The following is a 22,561-nucleotide window of genomic DNA, read 5'->3' on the forward strand; positions in this document are numbered from 1 at the left end:
AATTTTAAGAGATTTGAAATAGAAAAACTTTCAAAATGCTGAAAATGTAACGGTAGTAACCAATAATATGTAGTACCTAAATTTAAAATACAAATTAAGTACTGTAAAATACAGGTACCTAAATATTTATTACAATAAAGTAACAAAATAGTACTGAATATTAATAGTAAATTTCCAGTACTACAGATTTTTAGTACAGAAATAGTACCTATGCAAAAGTAGCTGTGTATATTATTCAAATACATGTATTTCTACAAAGAACTTTATCAATAATTGTTATAAATATCAATTTTATTCAAACACCGTTTCTTCTTTAAATATACACGGTGAAACTAATGTTTTAAATACCTAGTTTTGTGTACACTTAATCTACACAAGGCCTACATCGAGTATCGACTGCATGTAGACAAAACATGATTTACACTACATGTAAACATTGAGTTTTATCAATGGGAACGACGTTACGCGCGATGTTCGTACATACAAGTGTAACACGACGTCGCGACTTTTTTCAGTAAACAAGCTTATCTTTTAAAATAGTTAAACTTTACTAACGTTTATGTTATTGACAAATGATTAATGCGTGTTTGTTTAATTGTTTGTGATCAATACATTCCATTTTATTGGTGTGTACATGGAACAATTACTAAAAACGTCTTTTAATTCCTTCACTGTTTATTAGCGTTTCGGTATAACAAAAACGATATCAAGAATCTGGAGCTTGGTTGAAAAATGTATCTTAATTTGTTGGAACGTATATTGCTTTGTATGGCATTTATATTTTCAATCTCTATTTCACCTTTGAGGCAATGACATTCCTAAGGATATGTACTAGAAACTATAAGTCTATGTTAATCTTGATGTTTTTTTTTATGTCTATATTGATCATAAATCATATTTTGTCATAGCAACATTAATTGCATATATAATCTACCTTGAAGTTTCATTTTTCTACTTACGGACGGACGGCTTCGGGACGTAGGTAAAAATCGGAAATTAACTCTTAACTGGAGACTAACTGCTGTGATAGCATAATAACGACTATTTCGAGTACTACCGTGCTGTAAGTTTTTGTCTAATCAATTAAAATGATTATTTTGAATCTATTTAAATATGCTTCGAAGTACGGTCCATGAAGGATTTTTTTCTGTAAAAGAAACGCCCCGCGAAATCGTCATCTTCAATTTTTCTTAGAGTTTCAGGGCAAGTAAATGCGCAAAATAAATAGTACTTTGCATTTTTTTCATCTGTTTATAGTCCCTATAGTACAGTTCTCTATGCAATTAAGTCAGTCATTGCATATTCAGTGTCAGTTTTGTCGTCTTAGTCAGTATGTTTTTCATCAGGTCAAATATCAATATATGAAGGCACGACCTCATTGCTACCATGCAATTGAGTTTTTAACTAGTATACATGTCATAATTTTTAATTACACATTCGTTGCATGAATAACATAAAATATATATTAGCTTGTTCGGTTGTGAGTAAAAACTTAATGTGCAGAAGTTTGTATCCACTAGTAGGTTAAAAATTTTGAACCGAATCCAGATTTGTTTTGTCTACAAACCTGAATATCCGCTTCCTTCAATAATGAGACTTCGTATCGTTTAGGTTAAAATATGACAGAGTTTCGGTCAAAACGATATATTTTAAATACAAAATTCAACGGCATGTGGTAGAATATAAAAAAAAAAAAGTCGTATATTTTAACCGTTTTCAAAATCTTTTGAATAATCAGAAAAATGGTTACTATAACGTTTACGTCAAAATTGAGTCTGAAACGTCGTTTTTACGCAAGTGCGACATTCTAGTTAGACTCCGAAAAATCGACGGTGATTTTAAATTACTAATGGGAAATTGATATATTTTAGATTTTTGGAAAATTGAGAATGATAACATTTCGAAAAATCATTTCAATTCGATTTTATCAGAGCACGGGTAAGTAAAAAAATGTCGTAAATTTGAGTTAAGTACGTTTTTATGCCAAAACATGGAAGTGCGATAACATTGTAAGCCTTTGAAAAATCGCCCATAAATCATCATTTTATATTTTTTTAGAATATTTGTCTAAAATTTTTAAAAATTAAGCAAAATAACATTGACGTAGAAATAAAAATTCTAACTTTTTTCAATTCTATATTAATTTTTTTGAACTCTCAAAACTGTAATCCCCCTAAAAATTCCTAGTGGGACAGAAATGCCTTAGTTGTATGGAACGCATTTTTTTCTTAGGAATTATAATTACATCATAAAATATTGCGTAAATGACTGAAGAAACATTTCTGTAAGACAATGGAAAAATCCGTTTTTTTAAATATTTAATGGTTAAGATACAAATCGTGGTTCAGTTGTGACAATAAACGAAACATGTAACGCGGGACACCCTAAAAAATCCCGTTTTTTTAAATTGAAGCTTGTTGCATATTGCATAAAACATAGTTTATACAATTATTTTCTTCGTTTTTCTTTTGAAAAACCTTATATTTTAAAAATGTTTACAATAGAAATTTATTTTAAGTAACAAAATTGCAATTTTGAGACCTGTATCTTGCCGAACACGTCATTTTTTTCAATGAGGTACGAACATCGCGCGTAACGTCATCGTAATTTTGTTTAGTTTACGTGTAAGTTACACTTACACAACACCGAGTTTAGGTCAATGTGAACACGGCCTAATATTAATAATAGAACAAGGACAAATGAAAGAACTATAAAACACGTAGTTAAGATCATAAACAACATCAGTACGCAAAATCTATACATCTAGACCATCGTGTATTATTTGTGAAGTTGATACAGAATATTTATCAGCAAGGTCTTGGTACCTTCCGATGAACTTTTTTAGAAAAGGATGAGACGTTCTTTGACATACCCCTGGTTCGTCAAATTTCTACTCAGACACTGATGACGTTTTACAAAGTCTGAGTAGAAGCTGCAAGCTCTTGAATATCGAATAAGTTGGGAAATATATATCCCATATGCATGTGAAGTTGGTATATTGCTACTAAGGTGGGGGAAATTTATAATTTCAAAATTAAAATCGTCTAGAAAATAGATTCTGGTACTGAGATGACTGTCAAGTCAAATTCGTGATGTAAGTCTAAAAATGAGGCGGAGGAAGCCGTGTCTGTTGTTTCTTTAATCTCTAGTTCTGGGGGATATATTAATGGAACCCAATCAGAAAAGTTCGGATTTTTTATAGAAAGAACATCGTCAATATATCTGAAAGTGAAATTAAATAATCTGGCTTCTTTGATCCTCTTGTTTTTGACAAGTGTCTGGAAGAACTCCGATTCATATGAAAATTAGAAGAGGTCGCCAAGAAGAGGCGCACAGTTTGTTCCCATAGGAATGCCGACAATTTGTTGGAAAAGTCTACCTCCAAACTCAACAAATATGTTTTCGATAAGAAACTCCAGCATACTGACCACTTGTTCTTCTGTGTAGCATGTTTTACCTTTTTGTTTGTCACTATTAACGAAATATGCCTTATGAAATCCCAAAGTAATAAATTTATAGCGTATGCTACCATTTTTATGTTGAAAGGCATTGTGGATTATTTCTTTTAGGCGATTTTTCAATTTCACATGGGGAATGGTGGTATACAGGGTTGAAAAATCAAAAGCTTTGATAGAACTAATTTCAGAAAAAGACCGAGATTTAAAATTGTCTAGAAGTTCTTTAGAATTTTTAAGAATCCACATATGGTTAATACCACTACGCGAGTAAACAGTTTCACAGTATTTCTGAAGACCCTCTTTAACTGCGGATAGAATTTTAGTCAATCTAATGGACAATTCTTTAGTGGAACATGAAGATGAGCCAGCAATATACCGTTGTTTATACGGAATTTTATGAAGCTTTGGTATCCAATACAAACAAGGTAAGTCATCCGATTTGGTGTTTAATGTAATGTTTATTGAAGCTACGAAGGACTTATGATTTGCTAAAATCTCATCCTTGTCAAATGATATGTCTTTGTATGTGGGATTACCTGAGTGCTCCTTTATACCCAGTTCTTTTACAAGATATTCGTAGTAATACGATTTACATACTACAAAGACAATATTATTTGAAGCTTTGTCCGCAGGAACAACAACATACTTATCATGAAGAGATGATAGACATTTCATGGCCTCTTTGTCTCTGAAAACGGACTTTGCACGATCGTTCACAAAGTTTTTCAACTTGTGAATGCGACGTTTTATCAGAGACCTGATAGTTTTAACCCATTCTGACAAAGTGTCCAGTTCAACTTCTTCTCGCTTAGCCCATGCTCTGGCGTAGTTCTCAATGAAATCCATAACTATTTTGAAGTTATGGTTCCAATTGATGTGTTGGGGTTCTCTAAACTTAGGACCATGAGAAATCACCTTTCGGAGATTTTCATGTTGAATTATGTTTATATCCCCAGTTATAACATGACCAGAGGGGCTGTAATTATAAGACGAGTGGGAACAGTCACATGTCGGAGTTTTTTTTAGGTATTGTTTTAAGTCAAGGTCCTGCAATGCTTGTTTATAGTTAAATATTTTAGGTGCAATGGTTTTGGTGTAACTGTAGGATACAATAGGAACATACTGATTTTGAAAATAAATAGGAATTTTAGATGTTACCTCCTTGTGATGTAGAACGTTGCAGATATTGATTGCATCAATTCCTCTATTTGCAAAATCAACAGGAAGCAAGGAACAACTGCCGTCAAACTGATTTAGGTGCCTGTACATAATCAATAACACGAGAATTGATTCTATAGCAATGGATCCAAAATGTTGCGGGTGTTATATACACATAACTTAAAATAAGACTATTGTATACAAGTTTCAAAACAACACAAACAATTTTTCGAAAGCGTTTTTTGAACATGGCATTATACATGTTATATACTGAACCAAAAAAGTTCAGCAACAAAAATGTGAAATTTTATTTTATTACATAACAACATATAATTTTAATAATAACAAAATGGTGTTATGACATGTCAGAAGCAACATGAATGTTTATCACCCACATTCATTATGCTTTTCTTTGTATGGAGCGCGGGAAGGTCAAAATGCGGAAATCATTATAGTGTTATTTAAAATCAATTTCTCAGCCATGCCCTAAGTGCATCACTGTAGGATTGGCAGGCACTACGAGATATCGACTTATCCTGTGCGGTTGCAATTTGTCGATATCTGTTTGTTAGTCTCTAAACTGCTGCCTTATACACATTAAATCGAGCCAAGATGTCAGCAACAATCAGTCCGGCATCAACCATTCCAAGAGCTTTCTGACGGTCATTTTCGGGTTGGCCTGGTCGACGCTCCACACAATTTTTTCAAAGGTGTATGTGTTATTCTTACCAATGGTGTGTTTCTGAACGTTAGGAAAAAAAACATTTTTAATATCGTTTTAAAATTACAGGTACAAAAGGTAAAACATCAATTACACATGCAAAGCTGAAATGGCGCCAAATCAATCACCATGAAAGTCGGTCAGTATACTAGCACTGAAATGTTTACCACCGTCCCTCACACCGGTAACTAAGTCATCAGAAAATAAAACAACACAACAGAACAAATCAATTACACTAAAAATCGTGATTATAGGTAAACAATCAAGAAGCTGTTGCATCTGTATCACAACGAAGGGCCGATTTGTTAAAATGCCAGAAAAGACAATATAACATTTGTTAGTAACACAGGGTGATCTATGACGAACTGATGTATTAAGATGTTCTCCGGTTGAAATGTATACATGTATTATCTTATCTTATCTTATCTTATAGACGATAAAACCTTAAAAGACCAGGACAAATACAGATATACATATATTCAGAATGAGAAAAACACGATTTGAATTTGTTCGATATTATTTGGCTCCTTGACATGTTACGTGGTATGGTACCTTTCATAAAGGATGTTAATAATAAAATAATATCAATATTAAAAAATCAATAGTCTTGTTTTTGTAGGAATACCTGTTCAAGGGTTGAAAATAGATGATATGACGTATTTTCATGTACTATGATTAGCATCTATCGGGCTATTTTAAAAATATTTACCTATCTTATCGAATGAAAAAATTCTAGGCAAATTGGCCCTACCTCTTTACCACAGGCGCTTGGGTCTAGGATACAGATTTTTTTTTTTTTTTTTTTTTTTTTATTAAAATATTCAATTTTCTATATTTATAATACATATCTATCACTTCTGTGCATGTCTCACCTAGTTTCGAGTGATTTAAACGACCCAGAGAAAATACCCAATTTTACTATCCATACTAAGAAACAATTTGTTTCTTAGTATGGAGAGTACAATTGGGTATTTTCTGGTCTCACCTAGTTTCGAGTGATTTAAACGACCCAGAGAAAATACCCGATTTTACTATCCATACTAAGAAACAATTTGTTTCTTAGTATGGATAGTAAAATTGGGTATGAAATTGTTTCTTAGTATGGATAGTAAAATTGGGTATGAAATTGTTTCTTAGTATGGATAGTAAAATTGGGTATTTTCTCTGGGTCGTTTAAATTTGTTTCTTAGTATGGATAGTAAAATTGGGTATTTTCTCTGGGTCGTTTAAATCACTCGAAACTAGGTGAGACATGCACAGAAGTGATAGATATGTATTATAAATATAGAAAATTGAATATTTTAATAAAAAAAAAAAAAAAAAAAAAAAAAAAAATCTGTATCCTAGACCCAAGCGCCTGTGCTCTTTACAACAAAATAAAACTGTCTGCCAAAATGGTTCAACATTATGATCACTATTTGAGAAAATCCAGTTTTAAAAGTACATAGTTTTCACAAAACTTTTTTAGCAAACAAATCATGTGAATAATTTAAAACGACACACAAAAGATCAATTTTACTTAAACGCAAATAGTTTGTTAGACGAGTTTGCATCTGGTAATTCTAAATCGTATTGGTCATTAATGAACAAATTAGTTAAGACATCGGGTAATTCTACTCATATCACTCAACTTAAAAATGAAAATGACGAATTAGTCACTGAAAATTACGATAAAGCATGTCTTTTGAATAAGTATTTCTGTTCCATATCTACTATAAATGTAAATAATGATAAATCTCTAGAATTTCTGACTAGGTCAAATTCTAAAATCGATATTTTCTATATAAACTCAAATCAAGTCATTGAATCATATTTTGCAGACTTTAAAATTGGGAAAAGCATCAGGTAATGACTTAATTAGTCATCAAATGTTAAAAAAAAAACAAGTTAGGGACGACATCAAAAGATTAATGTAAGATAAAAAACTTAATTCAAATAGTTTGGGGGTGGGGGTTGACCAGCTCCAAGATTTGGTTATCCGACATTGATTTTTACATATATCCATATGAGTCAATCAATTTTTCCCAAATTAAGTTAAGAGGGGGGTGGGGGGTCAGTGAAAAAACTATGTGAATTAAGTTTTTTTTATCCTTCATTGAACTTTTGATGTCGTCCCTTATACTGTCAGTGTACCCTTATCATTGTTGTTTAATTTGTCATTTGAAAAGGCAGAGTTTCCTAGTCAATGGAAAACGGCTATTGTCATGCCGTTAGGCAGCAACCATTTGATTTTCTGGGGGGGCTATGGTTTTTTTTTCTGGACAAACTTTTTTTTTCGCCTTCGGCGAAAGACAATCTATTTTTTTGGCGACAAGTCGAAAACAATTTTTTCTTTCAATTTTAGCATTACATATAGTGGCAGCTGTGGGTGAAACAAACAATTTTTTTTTCTCAGGGTCAAAAACAAATTATTTTTTTCTCCAAAAACTGGAAACAAACTTTTTTTTCCAAAAAAAACCATAGCCCCCCCCCCCCCCCCCCCCCCAGAAAATCAAATGGTTGCTGCCTTATTCAAAACCGGAGACAAATCACTGATTTCCAATTATAGACCAATCTCATTATTATCAGCAGTGGGTAAAGTTTTTGAAAGAATTGTGTTTAAAAATGTATTTAATCACTTAATAGCAAACAAGTTATTATACAAATTTCAATCAGGTTTTATTCCAGGTCATTCTACCGTTCACCAGCTAATAGAAATTTACTATAGGATATGCATGTCACTTGATGATCGCTGTATAGCATCTCTTATATTATGTAATATCTCGAAAGCTTTTGATAGGGTATGGCATAATGGCCTCTTAATAAAACTAAAAGCGTATGGTGTTGATGGAAATCTGTATAAATGGTCTGAAAGTTATATTTCAAATAGAAAACAAAGCGTTTTTGTTTTAAATGCCTATTCGCCTTTTGATAATACTAATACAGGAGTTCCGCAAGGCTCTGTATTAGGTCCCCTGCTATTTCTTTTTTATGTAAATGACATAGCTGGTAATTTGACAAGTCAAACTCGATTGTCTGCTGATGATGCATCTCTTTCTTATTCCAGCAATAACCCTTACACTATAGAGGATGTCTTAAATAGCGATTTAGAACAATTTTCAAAATGGTCTAAAGATTGGCTTATTAATTTTAACCCTAATAAGACAAAGGCTATGATATTCTCCTGCCATACTTCCCAAGATGATATTGAAATAGAATTTCAAAACCAATCAGTAGAATTTGTCTCCTGTCATAAAAACTTAGGGATTACTTTTGATTCCAATGGTAAATTCCATACACATATAGAAAACATTTTAAAGTGTGCAAGCACAATATTAAATGTTCTTAAAAAATTGAAATATGTATTGAATAGAAATTATCTTGCTCATATATATTTAACTCTTTTTTTTTAAGACCCGTTATGGAATAAGCATGTGAGTTATGGGATGGTTATACTCAACAAGAAGCCGACAATTTAGAACATGTTCAGTTTAATAGAAGCAGGGAGGTTAGTAACTGGGTTTCCCGTGTTTGCTAGTCGGGAAGCTATATATTTTGAAACTGGCTGGCAATTGCTTGGGGACAGAAGAAAGTCCAGAAAGCTCAATATGTTCTATTCTTTACATAATGGGACTGCCCCTGATTATCTCTGTGATTTAATGAACCCGCTTGTTGGTCAAGTATCTAACTACGATTTGCGAAACAGTAATAATTATGTAGTACCCGGTTATAGACTTGACATAACTAGAAAATCCCTTTTCCCATCCACTTCTATTGAATGGAATAGCCTTAACCCCAACATACGTACGTCCAAAGATATAAATATTTTTAAACGAAAGATGAAGTCCAAATTGATACAGCCATCTTCCTATTTTAGTTGTGGGGATAGAAAACTTAATGTCATTCATACACGTTTGAGAAATATGTGCAGTTCTTTAAATTCAGATTTACATCGTGTCCATATTAAACCCAGTCCCGCATGCAGCTGTGGCCACCCTGTTGAGGATAGTATACACTATTTTTTAGAGTGCGCTTTTCACAACGAAGCAAGAGAAATACTGTTTTCAAAATTAGAAAGATATGCTATTTCCATTGAGCTTCTATTAGCTGGTGACAGTGACCTTTCTTTTCAGCAAAACAAAGAAATTTTTAAGTCCGTACAGTCTTATATCAGAATAACACAAAGATTTAAAACAATCAATTAACATTCTAAATTTCTACTTTACAAACTTTCACTCCAGTCCAGTTGTTTCATTATTATTCCTTATTATATTGTATTTTTTTTTTCTTTTTATTTCTAATTTTCGTCTGTATTATGTATTACATGCATTCTTACTATGTTTTTTCGCCATTATCTAATGTACTTTGTGTTTATATTTATAAGGGCGAGGACGTCTCTAATGTTGTTATAACTTGTGTCCAATCCCTTTTGCTACTTTTGCAAATAAAATATGTTTAAACTAAATACAAAACTACAAAAGGCAGATTGCTTCTCTCTCGACATTTCAATGACATAAAAAATGTAAACAAACATCGATTTTTTCACAAATTCGATTAAAATAAACTACTTTTATACGAATAAGGGCATTCTATTTGAATAAATCCAATGGTTCTCATAGTTATTTTGTTTAAACATAATCTGAAACTTGTTTAAAAAAGAAATATTTACATAAAATTTGATTTTTCGGATCGTGAAAGATCACGTACCGCTTTTTGAAGATCGTGAAAAGGGATCGTGAAAGATCTGATCCTACGAAGACGTTCCAATTATTCTTCAATTATATGATAATTGATATTTGCTATTTGTATTGAGAGAAACTAGATTGGTCAGGATCCTCAATAAATTTAAGCATTTCAAAGTATTAATATTTTCACCTGACCTCGACTTTGCCTCATTTCAAGGATGAAGATTTAGTTTTGTGGTCAAGTCCGTATCGCGAATTCGTTAAGCTTTATGATATCTGTCTGTTGTTATGATTGTAAGGTGTACATTCTCGGCTTCTCAGTGGCGGATCCAGAAATTTTCATAAGTGGGGGCCCACTGACTGACCTAAGAGGGGGCCCGCCCCAGTCACGCTTCAGTGATTCCCTATATAAGCAACCAAATTTTTTCCCAAAAAGGGGGGCCCCGGGCCCCCTGAGCCCCCCCCCTAAATCCGCCTCTGCTTCTGCAAGGTTTCAAATAACATTGACCTCATTATCATGCATCATTTGGCAATGATCGTTTTATGTTGATTGGACTTTTGCTTACATACATTGTACCTGTATGCTATAGCGCCTTGGTATTTGGTGTACGGTGTACATGTCTGTCTACATGTTTCATATATAACGTCAAATGTATTTGATATGTGGAATGATATTGAGATGTCTATGTTTGGCTAGTCGGTAAGGGTTCATATACTTTCGACCTTTTGTTCCGAATTAATTGGACAAACAAAACTTTTACATTTGTCAGTTTCTAAGGTACTGTAAGTATCGGAACACCTATATTTGGTGTACATGATGTTTGTAGAGATCTGTATGGCATGGTTCATCTGACCTTGACCTCTTTTTATGGACAATTCACAATCTTAAGCGTATTTGACACTTCTAGCAAAATCCTTAATTTTTCAGACGTTCAACAAATATATTATCATAAATAAAGCAGACGAGACATTTCAGCATTTGCGCTCTGGTATTTGTTAGTCTGTAGTATATAGTTATTTAAAAGGAAATCATTCAACATCTGCTACATTTTATATAAATATACATAGAACTTAAGAAAGTACTGTTGCACACAATGTTGGTTATCGTTCAATCTCAAATTGTTCAGAAAGATGATTTTTTGCTATAAGTTTTTGGTTGATGGTTATCATTTTGGTTTACCATTGCATATACGTATCATTGCCTTAATAATGGTGGTCTGCCTGAAATGTAATGGACCGATTCTCAGAGCTGAATTTTAGACACGTTTTTAGTTGTTTTTTACTTTCGAGGTAAAGTGTTGAATTATAAAAAAAAGCTTTAATATTCATTCTTATAAAAAAAAAGACAGGCTTCAACCAGTTGCAGATATATCAAATGGTAAAAGAAATATTGATTTCTAGGTACTAGTATTAAGTCTGGTCATGCATTATCTTTCACGATCAAAATAATGCGTTGCCTGATCTTTCACGATCAAGTTTGATGAAAATTCAACAAAATTCAAGGTTTTCATAAACAGATTAAGACTTTCAAGGGAAGAGCATGCTTTTATCTTACTAAACTATCAGATACATCAAAGATTAAATTTCGAATATATCATGATATATTGAAATATGACCATTATAGGTACAAATAGTGTGTTTTTTTAAATTAACTTCATAGACATGAATTGCGCCTTTTGTGTTTTTTCATAGTACTCCATATTTTCTTTATTGTATTGCACAGTAATGTTAAGGAAGTAGAACCATTTTGACAGACATACTTTTTTGCTCGGGTTTGTTCCGTGTTTTAAAAATTAAGCGATTTTTTACAAATTCTGAACTAGAATTTACATTAAAATTCTTTCACTATTCGGTACCAGAGCTTTCACGATCGTCTCGCAATACTTGATCACCGTTAAATATTCTTTCACGATCATTTCTCTCGTTAAACCGAATGACACCCGTGAAATTAAATCTCGAGCCACTATAAGCAATTGGTCAACACTTCTAGCATCCAATCCATTATCGGATTAGTAAAAACATACATCCAAAAGATAAGTATATTGGAACATTTGAGCTTAGTTTAATTATATTTTTGATTAAAAAACGAATTCTAGTCACCAGTGACCAAAGGACAAAGATGCACATAATTATGCACGATTTACTTTGATCTACTACTTCCTGTTGATACCTTTGATATTAATATAAATTGTCCAGGAATATACTAGCAGTAAAGCTAAAGATTTCCCATATTCTGTGGATTAAAAATTATATATAGTTCATCTTATCCAATAATGAATTTCTTATCTAAGTGCATTTTCTTATCTAAATTGAGTTTGGTGTTTGATTGATACGCGGCAAAAACTTGACTTTAATTTGATAATCAATATTTCATATTCATAAGTTTTCGCCAATCGGAATTTAACCAAGTTTTATACTCCTTATGATGTTTGAAAGTTTCCTTTCTTATTGCCTGCCATGCAGGAGGAAAGGGTTAATTCGATTTTTTCGAACACAAATAATTTAAATTTTAACTAAAGCTATTTTAAAACTAAATTTACGATTAATTAATTGCATGTCATTTAGTTCAGCGACAAATATTTCATACTTATAATATAATAAGGGATGTGGTATAACTGGCAATGAGACAACAATCAACCAAAGTTGAAATGAAGTAAGCAATATTGCAAGTAACCGTACGGCATTCAACACTAAGAAAACAATACCTCTTGTCGCCTATAGAAAGTCCCGAAATGAAAAATGTGAAACAATTCAATTGGAAAATTTATGGTATAATTCATAATACTATATTTGGCTTATTCATACTCGTGTGCAAGTATAAAAAATAAGTTTTAATCATATGCATTTAATTGGAAAAAAAAAAATGAAAATACTGAGTTTTAACCTTTAGAGAGATGTAACGGGTTCTGTATTTCTATTTCCAATATGATTTTAAGGAGATGCTATTGCTTGATCATAAACAGGAAGTATTCATTAACTTTTAACATCAGCTTAATTAGATTTCATATAGACCCTATTACAGATCTTTTTTTTAAATACCGATCCATGATATTATTTTGGTATTTTTAGCCATGCTGTATATTGGTATCAAAATTTGAAAATATAATCTACATACAAAATCTAAGGAACTTTCGGGTCATCAATTTTTAGATTGTCCAAAAAGTCCTGAGCATGTTCCAATTTCCAAAAATATACTTATATTTCAAATTTAAGTTTTCGAGTTCTGACACCAGTCTGCTCTTGTCACATGAACATTCAAAAAAGAAATAGTCTTATGAAGAGGATATTTTTCTATACCATTATTTATACAATTTTCATAAATAGTTATCTTAATTTTTGTACATGTATTTACATTCTTCTCTTTCTATTCACAATCTATTTTTTCAGCGGGAGTTTTAATTTACTTTGTATAACTTGATTTAAAAAATGTCAATCTTTGGTGCATATCAATCGATTCCATTGGATATTTTTGCCTGGTTTCTCTGATCTTGCTGCATATATATACCAGTGGCGTAGCTTGCATGTATGCTCAGATGTTCAAGCATCCACATCATTTTGGCAAAAAAAAAAAAAAAAAAAATATTATATGATTACATGTGTTCACAGCAGATACACACGGAGGTATCCGAATGTAACAAGGGTGAGGATATGAGAACATCGTCCAATCATTTCCGAAGCAGTATGCGTGGTTTTCCCTTTAGGATCGTTTAGTTTATGTAAACAAGATGGATAAATTACAGAAAAGTGCTTACGACTTTTTCGTAAAAGTTTACGTCGTAGCGCGCAGTCAGCTGCGACAAGCGCAGATGGTGATGATACACAGACCTGAAGACTTGTTTGGTCTCAAATTGAGCCAAGCAAAGCGATGACATAGCAAGATTACTAGTAAACAACTAAACAATCATATCCCGATATCTTTTCCTGTGACATGAAAGACGACGATATAAAAACTCTACTAGTATTTAATCTAATGGAGTGTGATAAATACCAATTTCTATTAAGGTTCAAATATTTAATTTTATTTTCAATAGAATAACAGAGTTTTAATGTCCCGCATTGCACATATTTTATATATCCAAGATACAAGGGCAATAACTAAAAAAGCACTTTTTTTTACATTTATTTTAATATCTCAACATGCTCAAGAGAAATAAAAGCTTCATCTAGCAAACGGAATAGGATTCCATTATAATTTTATGTTTCCACGGGGCATAATTGGTTAAAAATATTTAATCAGGACTTATTTTAGTTAGTGTCAAAGACATTTCTGATATAAGTTTCACACAAATCTTGCAAGAATTGTACACGCATAACAGCGTTAACAAGACAGGACGGACGCCCGATATTTCCATGACCCCTGTATAACGCGTTAAGACAAGTAATCAAACAACCCATGGGTTGGATCAAATTCCGCTTCCTATATTTCGAAGTTCCATAAATAAATAAGTGCCGCTGTAATGGGTCCGTTTATGAGATGTCAAATATAAGATTCGGTGTGAAACTCTTTCATCAAATATTTCTGAATTAAATGAAGGTAGTTTCGAGAAAACAATAAAATCTTTTTCGAAATATATATATATATTGGTGGGTATTTTGAAATTAAACAAAAATTTAGCCAGTGTCTGATTCTAGGGTAGTACACATGCATACAGGGAAAATCATCCGAAAAATATAATTTTCTGGATAAAATGGGCCCAAAAATTTTCGCATCGCTCCGCTCGGCGACAGTTTCGCATCCACATCTATTTAACCCTGGCTACGCCACTGTATACATGTACGTATAATAAGCACGTTACAAAGAGGTATACCGCCAATAAAAACAAATTTGGAACTCCAGGAATTTATTCGCAAAGCAACATTTAATTATTTTTACAACAAATTCTATAGTCTGCTGTACTCGTCGTTTGCTACATCAGGAGGGAAAGGATAACATGTATATGAGGTTGCTCTAATCAATATGAGAATGTTACAGTGACTTGACTGTTAGTGTTGCTATTCAGCAATTGCAACTCATTCAAAATTTTGACCAAATTGCAATTTGTTTTATTAAACCAAATTGTTCAACTGGTCAAAATATTGAACAAATTGTTCAGCCAAAATGTGAAAGTGCAAGGTGATAAAAAACATACTTACAATCCTATAAGACTTTTTTTATAGCAATTATATAAAATAATAATAGTTCCTTCAGCATGGAAATGACTATAATATACCTATACAAACTGATAAACTGATTTTGTCACAACATCATTACAGTGGAGTTAAAGTCTTAAAGGATTGTAAGTATGTTTTATTTTATCACCTTGCACTTTCACTACTTGACTCTGGTTTTCTACAGCAGTTAGTTCAAATTTCTGACCAGTTGAACAATTTTATTTTATTAAACAAATTGCAATTTGATCAGAATTTTGAATAAGTTGCAATTGGTGGATAGCAACACTTACAGTCAAGTCACTGTAGCGTAAAAAAAAATTCATTCGTACAATGCACCACAAAAATACGAAATAACAAAGCTTCTTTAAAAACAAAATCATTATTTTGATGCCGAGATTTTAAATCACAGGCATTTGTTTCTATCCATACGAAGTTCGACTATCCATATAAAAAAAAAATGGATAGAAACAATTGCCTGTCTTTTAAATGGTAAAATGTACAGAATGTCCCATATTCTTTTTGACATTATGATAAGTTTGCTTGCTTTAGCTAAAATCTTTATAATATAGTCAACGGCGTTTTCTCAAAATAACGTTGTACCTCCATAAGCTTGGAAATGTCGTGGCGGATCACATATATATAAGTTAAATTACCATTATACTAAATAAGGTGTTTACCGATAGACTATAAAAGTTATTTTACCTATAAACTATATAAGCCCGTAGTTTACCTAAATTTAAGGAATGACTTTAATATTTTTTTCTGTCTATGTAGAAATAACATAAAAATGAGATGTACACTGAATAACTCGCGTCTATGAGCTGATATACAAACACTTTCACCCTATCAGAAGACGTGTTACATTCCAAATTAAATTATACTATTATATAAGGTAGTTTATCGATAGACTATATAAGATAGTTTACCGATATACTATATAAAGTAGTTTACCGAGAGAGTTTACCGATATACTATATGAGGTAGTTTACCGATAGACTATAAAAGGTAGTTTAGCCTTTGTATGAGGTCGATACATAGAGAATAATACATGGCAAAATCCGTATCATATGCCATATCATCCCGAGATACCAATATCAGCCAGAGGGCCTTTAGGCCCGAGGGAAAATATTGGTCGAGGATGATACAGCATGTGATACGGATTTTGCCATGTTTTATACGCTTTATCATATATTTCAACAGGAGAGAACATATGAACTGCTTTCTGATCCCTAGCACCAGGGTTGCCTTCAGTTCTACTTTTGTCTTGTTTAAAAAAAAAACTGCTCTTGAATGAATTACTCATCTGAAGCACTTGGGCTACCTTACAAATTGCGTGCTGTTATTTAAAAAAAATATTTTGTTTATTGTATACTTTTGTGTATTTTGTATGGAATTTCATTGAGTTTTTTTATTGTTGCATTTCGTGTGTCAAAAAATGAAAATTCGGCGTTTGTGACGTCACATTCCAAACAATGACGTCATTCAATAAATTACGCCACGCCCGTATGACCGTTCATTAAGAACTCATTTTGAGGGAAAAAAATTCTGAAGAAGTTTGCATAAACTAAAACGAAGTAAATGTAAAAAAATAAATTAGTAGGGGTGTGACAAAGGGTGCGATAAAGGGTAGGGGTGTTATAAAGAGTGTGATAAAGGGTATGATAAAGGGTGCGCATCAAAGTTGCGCGATATGGATTAAACAGCAGGTTATTTATCAAATATTCAAAACTACTGTATTTACTACTAAATGTATGATAAAAGGATATATTGACCTGAAAGAAGTATATTCACTGAGGACGAAGTCCGAGGTCGATATACTTCTTTGGATCGACATATCTTGTATTGACCTCATACAAAGGCTATAATTGTTAAATTATTATTTTCCGACAATATTTGTATTAAAATCGTCAGAGTAACATATGCGATAATTTGATTTTGTTGGAATTTTAAAGATATAATTTTGGTCTCCTATACCATAACAAAATATTAGGTGTAATTTCATTTATGTGTTAAGTCAATTTTTTTTGTACATCTTCTGCATTTAAAGATTTTTTTCTTCAAATATTCGATCATAAATATACATTTTTAAAAACTTTTAATAATATTATGAAATTCATTACATGACGTCACAAAGTATATCGGTTTTTAGATATTCTAAATATAACCGTGCAATGTGTTTTTTGCTATCTGTCGTTTTCTATATACCTTCGAAAATACACATTGTTTGTAACTTAACATGTGACTTTCCCTAAACGAATCAATTTATTAGAAATATACGAATTAATAATATAAGATAGTTTACCTATATACTATATAAGATAGTTTACCAAAATGTTATTTAAAATAGTGTACCGAAAGGTTATTTAAGATAGTTTACCGATATATTATATAAGGTAGTTCATCGATAGACTTAAAAAGGGAGTTTATCGATAGACTGAACAAGGTAGTTTACCAATAGTCGAAATAATGTAGTTTACCGATAGACAATATAAAGTAGTTTACCGAAAGACAAAATAAGGTAGTTTACCGATAGACGAAATAAAGTAGTTTACCGATAGACGAAATAAGGTTGTTTACCAATAGACGAAATAAGGTAGTTTACAAGATAGACAAAATAAGGTAGTTTACCGATAGACTAAATAAAGCAGTTGCGATAGACGAAATAAGGCAGTTTACTGATAGACGAAATAAAGTAGTTTACCGATAGACAAAATAAGGTAGTTTACCGATATACGAAATAAGGAAGTTTACCGATAGACTATATAGGTTAGTTTACCTATAAACTATATAAGGTGGATATAAGGTAGTTTACCAATAGGCTCTATATGAGGTAGTTTATGGTTAGACTGTATAAGATACAGTAGATACCACTTCTAACCTCTCATTAGAACTGTCAGAATAATCTGTCATAGAACTGTTAAAATGACATAGAACAGTTCTACCTAGAACTGTTCTAACCTAGAACTGTTCTAAGTAGAACTATCAGAATCAGTTCTAGGGAGAACTGTCAGGATCAGATAAATAACAACAGACTACTAGCAGTTAACTGACATGCCAGCTCCAGACTTCAATTAAACTAATTGAAAGATTATGTCTTCATCAGATGAATATCAGAGTCAATCCTTCCCGTTAGGGATTTAGTATCATACCATCATAACATATATGAGAAGAACATAACCCGTTTCATGTTTTAAATGTTTTTTCCTTTAAAAATGTCCTGTACCAAGTCAGGAATATGGCCATTGTTATATTATAGTTCGTTTCTGTGTGTGTTACAATTTAACGTTGCGTCGTTTGTTTTCTCTTATTTTTGATTGTAAATTGACATTGCGATAAGACGTATCACGGTAATGGTCTATCCCTAATTCATGTATTTGATTTTGATGTTATATTTGTTATTCTCGTGGGATTTTGTCTGATGCTTGGTCCGTTTCTGTGTGTGTTACATTGTAGTGTTGTGTCGTTGTTCTCCTCTTATATTTATGCGTTTCCCTCAGTTTTAGTTTGTTACCCCGATTTTGTTTTTTGTCCATGGATTTATGAGTTTGAACAGCGGTATACTACTGTTGCCTTTATTTAAATGAATGTGTATAGTTCCGATGTAAAGACCCTATAAGTGAATCAATATTAACGCCAAAATATGCAATCTTTAATGACAGTATCGTAACTATATCCCTTCTAAATAAGTCTATTTAAAGGTTTTGTTAGCTTCTGAGGTGAATACTGACATTTTTGTGCTTTATAAAGAATATTTTCATAAAAAATTGGATGTGAAATACCTGAACGTATAAGAAGTCTGCATGTTGAGCTATATTTAAGAATGATGGTCTTATACCGATGATAAAATTTAGTAAATGTTTTGACTAGTTAGTGATATTGAAAACCCTGGTGTAATAATTTTTCAGTAATACATAAATTTCTCTGGTTAAAATCTAAAACATTGTTACATACACGAGCGAATTGTACAAGTTGACATATATAAACACCGTAAGAAGGTGACAAGGGAACGTCACCATCTAAGAATGGATAATTAACGATAGGAAATGACAAATCATCTCTTTTATCATAAATTTTAGTATTAAGCGTTCCGTTAATGATATAGATATCAAGATCGAGGAAAGGGCAGTGGTCATTGTTAGTATTATCTTTATTTAAAATAAGTTCAACAGGATAAATTTAAGGTAGTTTACCGATAGACTAAATAAAGTAGTTTAGCGATAGACTATAAGGTAGTTTACCTATAAACTATATAAGGTAGTTAACCTATAGACTATATAAATGGACAATAATAGTGCATTGACTTGACATATCGTTGATATGTGAAGTCAATGCACTATTATTGTCTTTATACTGCAATCTAGAAAAAAAACATTTTCAATTGTTTTCTAATTTGTAAATATTATTTATTTGATTTAAATATTGGAAAAAAATCCCCCTTTATACCGGTATCAGGCGGAGAAATGTACAACACAATGAAATGTACATTACCTGTTGAGACCCGCATTCGATGGTGAACAAATTTTTTAAGTTCTAACTCTCTAGACTTTTAACGTGTTTAAATATGGACAAAACATGAACAATAAGCATAAAACATAATAATTTATAGGTTTCAAACAAACAGTATTAACAAGCGAAATGCTATTTTCCAAAAATTGTAAAAGAAATAAGTTTGAGTCGTTCCATGCTTCGTTGTAAACATTGGATACAAGAACAGATTGAATAGATTACCTTAGCCGTATTTGGCACAACTTTTGGAATTTTGGATCCTCTTTGCTCTTCAACTTTGTACTTGTTTGGCTTTATAAATATTTTGATATGAGCGTCACTGATGAGTCTTATGTAGACGAAACGCGCGTCTGGCGTACTAAATTATAATCCTGGTACCTTTGATAACTATTGAAGAGGTCGTATGAATAATTAAACGTAGTTTCGGCAACTTCTATTTAAATGTTCATGAGGAAAAGTGATATCGGGTTAGTGACTGTATATAACATAGAAATATACAGTCAAATGCATTTTGACTGCTCAACTAGAGCGAGTGCAGTATAAGGTAGTTTATCGATAGACAATATAAGATAAATAACAGATAGACTAAAAAAGGTAGTTTACCAAAAGGTAAAATAAGGTAGATTGCCAAGAGACTAAATAAGGTAGTTTACAAATATGTTATAAAAGATTGTTTATCGATAGACTAAATGAGGTAGTTTACCAATATGTTATAAAAGATTGTTTGTCGATAGACTAAATAAGGTAGTTTACCAATATGTTATAAAAGATTGTTTGTCGATAGACTAAATAAGGTAGTTTACCAATATGTTATAAAAGATTGTTTGTCGATAGACTAAATAAGATAGTTTACCAATATGTTATAATAAATAGTTTACCGATTAACTAATGTAGTTAACCAATATACTAAATAAAGGAGTTTACCGATATACTAAACAAGGTAGTTTACCAAAAGGTTTAACTTATGTAAAGTTGTTTATCGATATACTAAAGAAGGTAGTTTACCAAAAGGTTTAACTTATGTAAAGTTGTTTATCGATATACTAAAGAAGGTAGTTTATAGATAGATTATATAAAGTAGTTTATAGATAGATTATATAAGGTAGTCTTCCAAAAGGTTACATACGGTAGTCTTCAAAAAGGTTATAAGGTAGTTTACCGATATATACTACAAAAATAAATAATTTGATACAACATTCAAAAGTATAACCGCTTCTAGTCATAACGCGTATTTTCAATTTAAAGGAAACATTTCAATCAAAATTGACTTGACAAATGTAAGGTAAACTTCCGTCTATTGTTTTTTGTAAAAAAATACATGCATAACTATTCATAAACATATTACAACATGACACTGTTGCAGCATTTTGGCATGTAAACAGTGTTAAATTTGTAACACTCAGAAACGTGTCCTTCCCCCCAAACGTGTCCGATTCCCCCAAACATGTCTAGTTGAAAACTGCGCCAAAGCGTGTCATTTGTATAAACGCCCAAACGTGTCCATTTCTCAACTAACCCCCAAACGTGTCCAATCCCCAAAACGTATCCATATCAAGCGTTATTTGGTTATTGCCATTTCATTAACGTATACTAATTTTACCATTTCATTAAAAATATACATAAGCACGTTAGTACTTTTTCAAAACGGAAGAATTAAACTGGCTTAAAGTGGGGGCGTCATTTCGGCTATTTCGTTTGTAAATTGTAAGCAAACATGTTGAGTTAAACAGTACAGTTAACGGGTCAAAGTGTCCCTTTCTCTGCGCGTTAAAACTTTAATGTTCTCTCTAATTATGCATGAAATACTGACAACTGGACAATTCGCAATCAACAGCCTAAAGTTAATTTATTCAGTAGAACTGAAAAAAACATTAAAACTTGTATGTTTTCTCTAATTTGCATGAAATACTTGCAACTGGACAATATGCAACCAGCAGTCTAGAGTTTATCTTAACAAAAGAACAGTAAAAACATTAAAACATGTATGTTTAAATGTAAAAAAAAAAAAAAAAAAAAAAAAAAAACAGGTAGCCTATGTTCTCTCTAAATAGAACTGCAAAAACATTAAAACTTGTATGTTCTCTCTAAATATGCATGACATACTAGCAACTTTACAATACGCGATCATCAGTTTAAAGTTTAGTTTAAAGTTAATGTGTACAGTACAACTTTAAAAACATTAAAACTTGCAAAACTATTGTGCGCTCTAAATATGCATAAAGTACTTGCAACTGGACAATACGTAATCAACATTCTAAAGTTTATTTATACACTACAAAATAAATTTGCATTTAAAACCGGCGTTGATCACATAACAGTAATATTCATAAAAAAAAGTATCTATAAAACTTATGCATGAAATATTTGGCACTGGACGTTATGTTTCTTATCGTGTGTCTTTAGTGATGGTGGAAACCTAAAATTTATTAAAAACCCGGATAACAAGTTTATAATTTGATGGGCTTTTGAAATACACACAAACTATTGACAAAAGTAAAAAAAATACTGTTAAAACCCCGCCATGCAATATTCGGATAAATATTAAAGGCATCATCGGAGTTTATAAGTACAAAATAATTAACAAAGTTAACGATTAATTTAACTCCAGAACTATGTGTATGTTCGCTCTAAACGAATATGAAATACTTGCAACTGGACAATAAACAACTGCAGTCAAAGTTACTTAATAATAACAGATTAATTTTGCAATTATTATAATCATTAAAAACCTACATCGAACTAACTTAATCTGATAAATGACATCTTCATTACGTGTGTCTCCCATCATAGAATTGCCGTAAACGTTATCAGCGATTTTATTTAAGAGATACATGTAAAAGCGCTAAAAGACGTGTAACGTTTTGGCGTTAAATATTGGACACGTTTTGGCGAATAACAATTAT

The sequence above is a fragment of the Mytilus galloprovincialis genome, chromosome 4, assembly GCF_965363235.1.
Source record: "Mytilus galloprovincialis chromosome 4, xbMytGall1.hap1.1, whole genome shotgun sequence".
NCBI classification, from domain to species: Eukaryota; Metazoa; Mollusca; class Bivalvia; order Mytilida; family Mytilidae; genus Mytilus; species Mytilus galloprovincialis.